Genomic DNA, 11320 nt, shown 5'->3' with positions numbered 1-11320 from the left:
AGCTCTATCTCATGTCCCTTGATTATTTAGGCCTCCAATGCTTGTGTTCTCTTCACTTACGTGCTCATAAATGAAAGGGCATCTTTATGGGCAACATTATTCATGAAAGGTCACAATGTTTGTAAATGGTAACCTCTCATGTTTGAGCTAGTTTGGAGGTGAATGAGCTGGAGGTGAGTTGGCCATAGGTGACTTGTAGCATAGTGAGCATTATGGTATCTCCCTGTGAAAGGTACCTCTTGAGGTGGCAACTATTCACGAAAAGGTACGATTTCACAAATTTTGACTTGGGACATATTTGAAGTGTCCTAAGTGGTGATGATGATGGTGTAGCTCCCCGGCTGAAATAAGGTCATCTTGTAGCTCAAATCTTCATGTCAATCTATCTATGAGCTCATGGGCCTCCAGGGATCTTTTCACCAATTGCTCCTTATGTTCTCCTAAATGTCCCTATGTGAGTTTCCTTGCTGTTACATGCTTCATTTAGCTCCAATGTAGCTCCCAAGTGTTGGTTGAATATGCCTACATTCATAACATAAGAAAATAAACTAAGTATATAAGGTTATATAAGGTGTATAATATAAGAATGTGAACTATAGGTTATTTAATATTCAATATGTAACTTATTTAACAACCTATTATCTATTGGTTTCTTCTCATTAAACGATTCAAAAGCATTAAGGCACTTATGAGAAAGTACTTCCCTGAATTGTTTTACCTTTGAACGAATGATAGGTTCTTTATGCATGACTTCAGGATCCATTTGTGTAGTTATGATCACATCACCTAAGTTTAGGCTTAGTCAAACTCTAATTCCTACATTTTCCTCTCTTCAACATCACTCGACATAGAAAAGAATGAGTATTCTCTCCTAAGACTCTCTTCGACTATGAACTAGAGAGCAACATAATTACCATCAGATCACCCTCGACGACCCCCTAGGAACATCGCTCAACTTGGGTTCCTTAACGGAGACCAGATGCGCAAGGGAAGAGGTCGATGCTTTCTCCAACATCAAATCTTCGCCAAACCAGGAAAAAACTCGTAGTTTTCCTTTTTTTTTTCCTCTGTCGTTTGATTTTTTAGTTGTATTTCTTGGTCTCCTCTTTATTTTCTAATGTTCTCGTTGATTTGATGGCTTAAATGGTTTTCAATTATTTTGGTTGACTTAGTTTTTGTGCTCTTCGAATATGCTTTGGGTTAGTCTCTTTTTTGTTTGATTGTCACTTTTCGAAGGCAAAGGTGGCTAAGAATCCATCTCTAAAATGCTCCTTTTATATTTTTATGTTGATTCTCTCTTCTTTTTAAAATGAATCCCCCTCTGGGTTTTTTTTCATTTTTGTGAATCCCCTTTTTGTTTTGCGTTTCTCTATAACCCCTCGTGAGGGTGCTACCCCCAAAAAAAAAAAGTTTTTTTTACTAAATCCTTTATAGAGAACGTTCACCCCTCTGTTGTGTTCTTTCCTTTTTGCAAAGGGAGACCAGTGAGCGGGGGCATGTATGGTACGATGGAGGACCATTTATGATATATGACGAATCTACACTCTTCAATGGAAGTAAATAGATAGCCTTATTGTTGTCCCTATTTAGGAATGACAAAAGTAATGCCCTTGAATTGTAAGTATGGCTACAACAAGAACATAAGTAAAGAGGATTAGTAAGGAAATAAAGGAATGGATAAATAAAATATAAGATGAAATAAAGATAAGAAAGAGTTGACTGCGGAATTGAATATGATGATATTGATGGTCTTTAATGGAAAATGGTTGATGGTGTTGAAGTTGAATGGATGATGGTGATGAAAGTGTATCTCAAACACTCCAAAGAAGAAGTTATGCTAGAGAGCACAACCCTTGTCTTCATAAACTTGCTTGAGGGATGGTAATGGTTCTTTAAACCCACTAGATATGAAATCTAGGAATTATAAGAATCAATATAGAAGGTTTGAAGCCACAATTTTAGAAATATATTTTCTTAATCGATAAAGTTATTAAAGAACTTAGAAGAGATATTAACTCACAAAGAAGTTATTTTATAATATGAATGAGAAAACATATAAATGAAAACAACATCTCAATTTATAAGAAATGAGAGGGCTTAGCCGAATAGGCACCTAGTGATTCAACAAGTACATAGTTTTTAATGAAAGTACATAATTAATTAAGTGGATGAATATGTCCATAGGCTTGGTGATTGCTCGGCTAATTCTTCATAAATGAGCATGATGTTTCGGTCATGCATGAATCAACCTCCCCTTAGACGAATGGTGATATGTTTGTTCATCTTGGCGCCAAAGTCTTCTTGTACAAGGCATGTGTGTGGTGGTCGAATAGTCTTGATGCTTGCCTCATATCTCTTCATGATTTAAGCCTCTATTTGAGAGATTTTTTCACCAGCAAGAACCTTGATGAAAGGGCATCTTCATGGACAACAACATTCATGAAAGGTCATAATTTTTGGAAGGTAACCTTTCATGTTTCGTAAGTTCTAAGGTGAATGAGATAAAGGTGAGCTAGCCATAGGTGAGTTGCAATATGATGAACATTCTGGCAGCTCCTTGTGGAAAGGAACCTCCTGGAATGGAAACTATTCATAAAAAGGTACGATTTCAAAAAAAATAACTTAGAACTTATTTGAAGTGTCCTGAGTGGTGATGATGATGGTGCAACTCCCCAGCTGAATTGAAGTCATCTTTCTAGCTCGAATCTTCAGGTCAACCAAGCTATGAGCTCACTGGTCTACGAAAAACTTTTCAACAAATGTTCCTTATGCTCTCCTAAGTGACCCCATATAAGTTTCATTGTTATTGCTTTCACCATTTAGCTCAAAGTAGCTCCCATAGTTGTGGCCAAATGTACCTACATTCAAAAACATAGAAACTAAGTTAAGTAGATGAACTATTATAAGGTAATAATGATGTGCATATTATAAATATGTGGACTATAGAATATAATGATAACTTATGACTCACATAATAATGAATCAGTTATTATCATTATAGTTATAGATGTAAAATATATATATGAATATAGCTATGTTATAATAACTGAAATATGAATCATTGTGTAGAAAAATAGAAAGTTTCTCCCCTTGAATCTTATGAAAGGTTGGAGATGCAAGGATAAACATGATGTTGAATCATATCACATCATCCCCTTCTTTTAGGTGGTTTCTCCATAGTGTCCTTCCATCTAATAGATGCAACAAGTACCTTTATGAAAAGGTTTATGTCCTTTAAATAAGTACTTTGAATGTCCATGGTCTGAAAAGAAAGAAAACTTTCATAAATAAAAACATGATTAAACATAATTAAAAGAAAAATATACTCCCTGTTTGTATTTGATGATGGTCAAAGATCTTGTCTGTTGAAGACATTGCTTTGAATGATTTCCTTTGGCATCCCAAAAGTTATGTTCCATGGCTATCCAATAGGTATGTTCATTGAATCATGAATGGTTATAACCCTTGGAATAAAAATGACCTCTGGATCCTCATAAGTCACATCCTTTGGATGAGCAGATGTATCCTTTTGCCTCTCATTAGTCGTATCTCTTGGATTTTGAAAGGTTGCGTCTCCTAGTGTCCCATTGTGACAAGTTGTGTCGCATGGAACATCCTGTAAATCAAAAACAAAATTTGTATTTTCAAAGTTAGAAAAATCATCTTCTATCTTGCTCTTGACAATGAGCATTTTCTTATCAAGTACTTGATGCAGCACTTATTTTCTGAATAATTTTCTCCATACTTGATGAGGATTTCCCTTTCCTCATGGCCTCAACACTTTGTTTCATTTTGATTTGATCACTTTGAACTTGTCTCGACGTCAAAGGCATAAGGATAATTTTCTTTCCTCCATGGTTGAATGAGTAATGGTTTGTGAAACAATCCTGGATAGTCCTTTAGTCATATTGCCATGTCTTCCAAGAAGTAGATCGCTAGCATGCATAGGAACGACAACAAACATAACCTCGTCCTTGTATTTTCCAATATAAAAAAGGAACTATCACCTGTTTGTTGATGTTGAGTTCTCCTCGTTTCGTTGAGCCATTGTAGCTTATATGGACTTGGATGCTTCTTGGTTTTTAACCCCAGCTTTTCCACCATGATCGAACTTGCTACGTTGGTACAATTTCCTCCATCTATGATCATGAAACATACCTTATCATTCACGTGGCATCGTGTATGAAAGATATTTTCTCGTTGTGCATTATCCTCCGTCACTTGTGTACTCAAACTTCTTTTAACCACCAAAATTTCTCCTTCAATGGGAGCCTCAATTTCTAGTTCTTCATTGTCATCTGCTGCTTCTTCTTCTTCTTCTTCAGACTCAGATTCAATGTCACCATTTCTAAGTAAAAGCATTATGTTCCGGTTGGGACATTGTGTAGAGACATGCCCCCTCCCAAGACATTTAAAGCATCGAATGTCCCTTGATCGTTCAGTTGTTTTCTTTCCTCGATTATCTTTGTTTAATTGTTGATTCTTGTAAGATTTGGCCTACGCTTTGCTAGGAGTAGGAGTATATTTCTTCAAGTTGTTCGGACTCTATTTTGCAGCTGTAGGCATGACATTGCGAGATATATATCTTCTCCATAGTTTTTTTCTATCTTCATCGCCATTTGCACCATTTGATCTATTTCAATGTAAGGGTATAACTCCAAAGTGTTGGCAATTTCTGGATTAAGTCTGGAAATAAATCTAGCCATGGTTACTTCACGCTCCTCTTCAATATTGACTCGGATCAATTCTACTTCCATCTCCTTATAGTAATCCTCCACACACCTTGGGCCTTGTTTAAGATTTTGTAGTTTTTGAAACAAGTCTCAATGATAATGAACATGAATGAAACATTTGCGCATCATAACTTTCATTTCAGGCCATGTTGAGATTGGTCGTTCTCCATTTCTCCTTCTGGTAAGAGTAAGTTGATCCCACCATATCAAAGCATAATCTATGAACTCCATTGCTGTCATTTTTACTTTCTTGAGTTCGGAATAATTGTGGCAACTAGAAACATGTTCCACCTTGTTTTCCCATTCAAGATAGGCTTAGGGATCAGTTTTCCATTGGAATTGAGGAATATTGATCTTGATGTTACTCATGTTATCATCAACATTGGCACGCCTAGGTCCTTGTAACATTGTTGGTTCTACTCCATCATAATTTTCTAGGAAATCATCTTCTTGAAGAGGTTGTTGTCTCCTAGGGGTATCATTGTTTCGAGCTTGTGGAAGATCTCGACGTTGATCTATCTTGTCATGAAGTGCATCAAACTCTTTACGAAACATTCTCATAATTTCGCCAATTAATGCTTGCATTTGCAAGTTTTCTTGACCTGTGTTTTCTCTATGACTTTGATACATGGTTAGTAAACAAATATAAGAGATCACTCCACTTAATACTCGTGTTTACGCTCGGGAATATAAGTTGGCTTTTAACAATTCCCCTTCTGATCTCACTCATTCAGTATGCCTTTTTCCACTCTATCTTTGTTGTTATGTCATTTTAAGAACTAACTCAAGATTAGAACAAGTTATTTCTCTTTTGTGTGCGTCGCCAATAATATAGGTTAGGTAGAAAGGAAAATAAGAAATAGAAAGATAGAAGAAATGATTTAAGGAAATAATTTATTGATAGGGAAGCGGTGGCGAATTGATGAACATTGCTTTTGTTGAAGAATCAAACATAGAAAAGCTCTAGACTCGATGAAGAACAATAAGGAATGAATGAGGAAGGTGGCGGCAATAGCTAGGGTTCTTTAGGGTTTCTTTTAGTGCTAGAAACAAGAAAAGAAACAAGATTAAAATAAGATAAATAAAAGATAAAGGAATTAAAAATAGAGAAAATAACCAAGAAATCATAGATCTCCCTTATGAAAGTGAACGGTAAAGATGATTGATGGCGTGGATGGATGTGGAAAATCGATGTATAATGTCCTATCGAGCCCTCCTAGTCGTAATGAAAAGGCAAACACGATAATATGGCTCTAACCAACCCTCCTAGTCGTGATGAAAAGGCAAATTGGAGTGTGAAGATTAATCTCCCTCACAAGAACTTGAAAGAACTCCAGGAGAAGAAGCTTCGAAGGCACAAGGCAATCAACACTTGCAAAAACAAACTCTTGTTGTATTATTGATCAAAGAAATCTGATTTACAAAGTTGAATGAAGCCTCCTTTATATAGGGGCTGAATTCTAAAGGTCCTAAATAACTAAAGAATAAAATATTAATAAACTAAACATGTTTTAACTCTAATTCCTAATAAAATAATAATAACTAAAAATATTGTTTTAACCCAACCTTAATTCCTAATAAAATAATAAATCTGATCCTAAAAGATAATTAATCATCCTATATTAAATTATATTACAAATAATCAATATAAATATTGAAAATTCGTAATATTTACAAAATAACGTATTAATCCCGTATAGGATTTCCTGCATGCACCGTCTTCAGTAAAATGGCCATATCTTGAGTTCCCGATATCAGATTGATGCGATTCAAGAACCGTTGGAAAGATAAGAGACAGAAGGTTGTATCTCCAGAAGACATGTTGACCGGATAACAACTGGATCCCCTTAAAAAAGTTGTTGCAAATCTGCTTCTATTAGACCCTTCCGGATGAATGCTTGAACTGCGATTTGAAGCTTGTCTTTAAGAAGTTTGGTCCGACCTCGTGTGATAGGGCCAAGTGGTATAGTAAATTCATCATCCTTAGCTTTAGGGCATGTGGTGCATGTATCATCTCCCCCTTTCTTAAAAGGATTCGTCCTCGAATCTGAAATATCAAAAGGAGATAAGTCAGAAACATTAAAGGATGCACTCACGTTATACTCACCGGGAAGATCAATGCGGTAGGCGTTGTCATTGATTCGTTCAAGAACTTGGAATGGCCCATTTCCTCGTGGGTCTAGCTTGGATTTCCTTTGTGTCGGGAACCTTTCTTTTCTCATGTGAACCCATACCCAATCTCCTGGTTTAAAGGTGACATGTCGTCGGCCCTTGTTAACTCGTTTTGTGATTGCCTCGTAGGTTTTCTCCATCTTGAGTTTGGCTTTGGCGTGAATGTCTTTGACAAGGGCAGCCTTCTTTTCACCATCTAAACTGGCAACCTGATCTAAAGGTAAGGGAATAAGATCCAAAGTAGTTAGTGGGTTAAAACCATAAACTATTTCGAATGGAGAATAACCTGTTGTGGAGTGAATGGATCGATTATAAGCAAACTCAACAAAAGGTAAACATTCTTCCCAATTACGGGTATTCTTACCTACCACAGTTCTTAGCAAAGATCCTAGAATCCGATTTATTACTTCGGTTTGTCAATCGGTTTGAGGATGACAAGAAGTGGAATAGAGAAGTTTTGTGACAATCTTACCCCACAATACCTTCCAAAAGTGGCTTATGAACTTAGTGTCACGATCGGACACAATGGTGCGAGGAATGCCATGAAGGCGGACTATTTCTCGAAAGAATAAATTAGCAATATGTGTGGCATCGTCCGTTTTATGGCAATGAATGAAGTGTGCCATCTTTGAGAATCTGTCCACAACCATAAAAATACTATCTCGTCCTTTCTTAGTGCGGGGTAAGCCAAGTATAAAATCCATCGATAAATCGATCCAAGGAGAAGAAGAAATTGGTAAAGGCGTATACAAACCATTAGGATTTACCTTTGACTTTGCTTGTTTGCACGTGATGCATGATGCACAAATCTTTTCCACTGTTTTATGCATGTGCGGCCAAAAGAAGTGTTCCATGACCATATCAAGTGTTTTGTGAATACCGAAGTGCCCCATAAGTCCTCCGGCATGTGACTCGTGAACCAAGAATTCTCGCAAAGAGCTTTGTGGTATACACAACCTGTTCATGCGAAAAAGAAAGCCATCTACAAGATAAAACTTGTTAAAAGCACCTTTTACACATTGTTTATAAATCTCAGAAAAATCTGGATCGTTAGGATAAAGTTCTTTGATATGTGCAAAACCCAGAACAATAGCATGCATTCGAGTGATAAGTGTGTATCGTCAAGATAATGCATCAGCTACGATGTTATCTTTCCCTTGTTTGTATTTGATGATGTAAGGAAAAGATTCAATGAACTCAACTCATCGAGCATGTCGTTTGTTTAACTTACCTTGTCCATTTAACCATTTGAGTGATTCATGGTCCGTGTGAATGACAAACTCTTTAGGGAGAAGATAGTGTTGCCACACTTCGAGTGCTCGGACGAGTGCAAGAAGTTCCTTGTCGTAGGTAGAGTAGTTCAATTGTGCACCTTTTAACTTCTCACTAAAGTAAGCGATAGGTTGTCTTTCTTGCATGAGGACGGCACCAATGCCTATGCCTGAAGCATCACATTCTAGCTCAAAGGTGTTAGAAAAATTGGGAAGACGAAGAATAGGGGCAGAACATAACTTATCTTTAAGAAGTTCAAAAGCTTTTTGTTGTAGTGGTCCCCATTTGAATTCAACTGACTTTTTGATGATCTCGGTTAATGGTGCAGCAATGGTTGAGAAATCTTTGACAAAGCGACGGTAGAAACTTGCCAAACCATGAAAAGATCTTACCTCGGTGATGGAAGTAGGCGTGGGCCATTCTTGAATTACCTTGACCTTCTCTTTATCTACATGAATACCCTGTACACTAACTATAAAGCCTAAAAACATAAGCTTATCACTGCAAAACACACACTTATCCATGTTAGCATATAAATGTTCTCGTCGAAGAACTTCGAGAACCATTCGAACGTGAATGACATGAGAATCAAAAGAAGATGAGTATATAAGAATGTCATCAAAGTAAACGACAACAAATTTACCTATAAACTCCTTAAGAACGTGATTCATTAATCTCATGAAGGTGCTTGGAGCGTTTGTGAATCCAAAGGGCATAACAAGCCATTCATACAAGCCGAACTTTGTCTTGAATGCTGTTTTCCATTCGTCACCTTCTTTCATTCGAATTTGATGGTAACCACTCTTCAAGTCAATTTTGGTGAAGATACTTGCACCATGTAGTTCATCCAACATATCATCTAGGCGTGGAATATGATGCCTATACTTGATTGTTATCCGATTGATAGGTCGACAATCTACACACATTCGGAATGTGCCATCTTTCTTTGGAACTAGAATGACGGGAACTGCACAAGGACTAAGACTCTCACGGAAGCGGTGGCGGAATGATGAATGTTGCTCTTGTTGAAGAATCAAACCTAGAAAAGCTCTAGACTCGATGAATAACAATAAGGAATGAATGAGGAAGGTGGCGGCAATAGCTAGGGTTCTTTAGGGTTTCTTTTAGTGCTAGAAACAAGAAAAGAAACAAGATTAAAATAAGATAAACAAAAGATAAAGGAATTAAAAATAGAGAAAATAACCAAGAAATCAAAGATCTCCCTTATGAAAGTGAACGGTAAAGATGATTGATGGCGTGGATGGATGTGGAAAATCGATGGATAATGTCCTATCGAGCCCTCCTAGTCGCAATGAAAAGGCAAACACGATAATATGGCTCTAACCAATCCTCCTAGTCGTGATGAAAAGGCAAATTGGAGTGTGAAGATTAATCTCCCTCACAAGAACTTGAAAGAACTCCAGGAGAAGAAGTTTCGAAGGCACAAGGCAATCAGCGCTTACAAAAACAAAGTCTTGTTGTATTATTGATCAAAGAAATCTGATTTACAAAGTTGAAGGAAGCCTCCTTTATATAGGGGCTGAATTCTAAAGGTCCTAAATAACTAAAGAATAAAATATTAATAAACTAAACATGTTTTAACTCTAATTCCTAATAAAATAATAATAACTAAAAATATTGTTTTAACCCAAACTTAATTCCTAATAAAATAATAAATCTGATCCTAAAAGATAATTAATCATCCTATATTAAATTATATTACAAATAATCAATATAAATATTGAAAATTCGTAATATTTACAAAATAACGTATTAATCCCGTATAGGATTTCCTGCATGCACCGTCTTCAGTAAAATGACCATATCTTGAGTTCCCGATATCGAATTGATGCGATTCAAGAACCGTTGGAAAGATAAGAGACAGACGGTTGTATCTTAAGAAGACATGTCGACCGGATAACAACTGGATACCCTTCAAAAAGTTGTTGCAAATATGCTGTTATTAGACCCTTCCGGATGAATGCTTGAACTGCGATTTGAAGCTTGTCTTTAAGAAGTTTGGTCCGGCCTCGTGTGATAGGGCCAAGTGGTATAGTAAATTTATCATCCTTAGCTTTAGGGCATGTGGTGCATGTATCATTTAAGAATAAGGAAATGAAAGAAAAGAAAAAATAGGTGACTTACAACCCAAGGACAACACTTACTGTACCCTTTCACGAGACACAATAAGCTTATCTTCCTCGGTGTAGATATGCCTCCTTGATTGACTTGAAATTGTAATGCACTTTCCTTGGCTTTGACTTTCCTTTTGCTAGAAAATATATTTTTCTTCCTTTTGATCTTTCTTTTTGTTTTACAATCCTTTGTTTGGTGCAGGAGTTTTTTTATTTCCTTTTGAATTTCTTTTTCTTTTGTTTTTGTTTGTTGCACGCCAATGGCACTTTTGTGCCAATCCAACTATGCTCTGAATATTGCTTGATATAAGACGAATCTACAGTCTTCAATATAAGTGAATATATAGCTTATTGTTGTCCTTATCTAGGAATGACAAAAGTAATTCCCTTGAATTGTAAGTATGGCTGCAACAAGAAGATAAGTAAAGAGGATTAGTAAGGCTATAAAAGAATGTATAAGTAAAATAAAAGATTAAATAATGATAAGAAAGAGTTGGTTGCGGAATTGAATATGATGATGTTGATGGTCTTTAATGGAAGATGGTTGATGGTGTTAAAGTTGAATGGATGATGGTGATGAAAGTGTATCTCAAACACGTCAAAGAAGAAGCTATTCTAGAGAGCACAACCCCGGTCTTAACAAACTTGCTTGAGGGGTGGTAATGGTGTCTTAAACCCACTAGATATGAAATCTAGGAATTATAAGAATCAAGATGGAAGGTTTGACGCCACAAGTATAGAAATATATTTGCTTAATCAATAAAGTTCTCAAAGAACTTGGAAGACAGATTAACTCACAAAGAAGTTGTTTTATATTATGAATGAGATAAGATACAAATGAAAGCAACTTCTCAATTTATAGGAAATGAGAGGGCTTGGCCAAATAGGCACCTAGTGATTTGGCAAGTACATAGTTTTTAATGAAAGTACATAATTAATTAAGTGAATGAATATGTCCATAGGCTTGGTGATGGTTCAGCTAATTCTTAATAAAGGAGCACGATGTTT

The sequence above is a fragment of the Hibiscus syriacus genome, unplaced genomic scaffold (assembly GCF_006381635.1).
Source record: "Hibiscus syriacus cultivar Baekdansim isolate YM2019G1 unplaced genomic scaffold, ASM638163v2 tig00110151_pilon, whole genome shotgun sequence".
NCBI lineage: Eukaryota > Viridiplantae > Streptophyta > Magnoliopsida > Malvales > Malvaceae > Hibiscus > Hibiscus syriacus.
Note: the sequence above shows the minus strand (reverse complement) of the source record.